At 37.8% G+C, this 2,537-nt stretch overlaps 1 protein-coding gene and 1 long non-coding RNA gene across 5 annotated transcripts in view; one reads left to right on the top strand and one right to left on the bottom strand.

The window, feature by feature from the left end:
* LOC102673503 (xaa-Pro aminopeptidase 1-like) overlaps positions 1 to 2,537 on the bottom strand; it is a 45,302-nt gene that overhangs the window by 37,396 nt on the left and 5,369 nt on the right. For 3 of the 4 annotated variants that reach the window (XM_031515448.1, XM_031515450.1, XM_031515451.1), the window contains one exon: positions 51 to 217. The gene's annotated coding sequence lies outside the window, so the exon portion shown is untranslated. Of the gene's footprint in view, positions 1 to 5; positions 25 to 50; positions 218 to 2,537 lie in introns of those variants that run through there. The other variant, XM_031515449.1, reaches the window with a different exon arrangement.
* The window catches only part of LOC116186885, a 17,984-nt gene that overhangs the window by 9,663 nt on the left and 5,784 nt on the right, over positions 1 to 2,537 (top strand). The window lies entirely within an intron of this gene.

Genomic DNA, 2,537 nt, shown 5'->3' on the forward strand with positions numbered 1-2,537 from the left:
CGCACGTTTACAAATTCTGTTTTCGATTTGCGTCAAGCGTACGCTCTCACCTATATTTAGGCGGCACAGCAATAATAGCACCGAAACGAAATAGCACGTTGAGGAAGGGAGGAACTGGAGAACGCCGAAGAAGCCGAAGAAACGTTCCGGGATTCGAATCTTTGACAGTCCGTTGACCAATCACCACCGCGCACCTTCCTCTTCCGGTAGCGTGTCGCTCCCCTCGAAACTCTCCGTTTTCCAACAATTTTCGCGATTCTTTTCCCCGAAGAACAAACACGGATGTTTTGTTCCTTGAAAACCGCGTGGAATCGACTCGACGAAACTCGAACAGTTCAAAGTGTGAATTTGTAAATAATTCTTTCCTTATTCGAGAGGAATTAACCCTCTTGAGATTTGCCAATGGATCCAACGTTAAATTAGAATGTATTAAATAAAACAGTTTTTGATAACTCGAATTGTTTAAATCAATCAAGTAGTTAAACTGAAAGCGATTGAAAAGATACAATATAAATATTCTTTATCTTGTTTCAAAAATCTTAGACTTACTCATCAACGCGGATAACAATGATAAAATAACACTACACCGTTCCTCGAATCAAACTAAAATCCTATCTTGAACGAAGCTCCCTTCCAGAAGGGAGAAGAATCTGGTGGTTGAAAACAACGGTTGTCACTTGGCACTCGGAACCATGAAGCGAGAAGGAAACGAGAGACACTTGGTTAAGGGCACGAGATTAGGGCACGAGAGAGGGCGCGAGGAGGAGGAAGATCAACGTTCTTCAGGCATTGTCTATGCACGTCGAAGTTTGTCTGGAGCTGGCTGTTTGAACGATGGAGAAACGAAAGGGCGACTGGTTCACTCTGCTAATCCTCTGTCTCGCTCTCGGTCTCCTCGCTCCGTCCGCCTCCGCCTCTTCCGCCTCCACAACCTACTCCACTGACACCGACGTCGGTGTCGTCGTTTCTCTCTCTCTCTCTTTTTCTCTCTCTCTCTCTTCCTCTCCACGAACTCTTCCCCTTCTACGACTCCGCCGTCTTCGCGTGACGGCGAGGATTCACGATATTTTTGTATCCCCCGTCGCGAACCCGATGACGAAGAGATTTACGGAGGAAGAGGAATGGAAACGATGCGAGCAAGAGGTTGAGGAGGCGTCCAACACGTACCTACCCTTCTGGTAATGGAATTGTGAATGAGGTTCAAGCGATCTTTCAATCTCTTCGTTGATAACCCAATGATAATTCGTAATGTTGAATATTTGTGTTAGATTACTTTATAAATATTCTTGCGAAGTGATGTTTGAATTTTTTTTTTTCTTGTTGAGGTGAGAATCGGTGGTAATTGGAAATGGTATACGGTCGCATAGGTTATTCTATAAATAACGAAGTTAATCTTGGAAGGAGGAATCTTTGTTAAGATGAAAATCGATGTATATAATTACCTTTGTGGGGAGAATTATATCTACGAGGTTGAATGCGATGAGATGAGAATTGTGTGTGCAATTAGATTATTCTTGAGGGGGAGGAGAATTGTGAATGCATTGAAGTTATTCTTTGGTCTTTCTTTTTTATTAAGATTCCAGATTAATGAATGAAGATGTGATTGCGTGTTATTAATCAATAATTATTATGTAAAGAGAAATTTGATTATATTATGTGCACAACTTCCTCTTTATAACTGATTATTTGAATGTTCTATAATTCTATAGTATAAATATTCTATAATTCCTGAAAGAAAGATTTGCAAAAAGTATCATTGCTTTAAAAAAAATTTGACTAATATGTTTAAATTTAATGATTTAGAATCGATTAATAATTAACGAAACAACGTTATTTCTGATTGATTATTAACAACAGCCATGACCATTAGGAGGATTCAGTCGACCATCAAGGGGATTTGTTACTTCGAAGTCAATGGAGATTCTCCCCCGTGGATCTAATTAGCACATGAAGCATCTGCGCCTGATTTGCATTATTGAACAATAATTCTACTCACCATCGAAATTCCCAATATCCGTCCAACTATGTTGTAAGGAATATCTTCCAATACAGGCATTTGTCCTCCTCATATGATATTCTTGATAAAAAATTTTTCAAAGTATCTTTTCAATACGAATATTTTCGATTAATTGGAAATTTTATATGTATATGTATGTAAATTTTTAAATAGAAATTTCTATAATGTCAAGCATACAAAGGATGATGATGAGAAGGGGTGTAAAAGTAAACGTCTGAAATAAAATAGAGCAATCGTTACAACAATGAAATTATTATCATCGATTATCAATTAAAGTATTATCATCATTTATTTATTTTTCACTGATCATGACAAAGTAATAATCACATAAAGCTGTTAAAAGTAAAACCCCCGTTATCACTAAATCGTTTACTGTATTTACAAGTATTATAATTATTAGTTCGCGCATTCGTCGAATGCTCGCATACGACGCGCTCATCGTTTCCATTTTTTTATTTTTTTATTTTTTATTCATTCATCGTTTGTTTTCTCCTCTCTCTCTCTCTCTCTCTCTCTCTCT

Source organism: Apis dorsata, unplaced genomic scaffold (assembly GCF_000469605.1).
Source record: "Apis dorsata unplaced genomic scaffold, Apis dorsata 1.3 scaffold_70, whole genome shotgun sequence".
Classification (NCBI taxonomy): domain Eukaryota; kingdom Metazoa; phylum Arthropoda; class Insecta; order Hymenoptera; family Apidae; genus Apis; species Apis dorsata.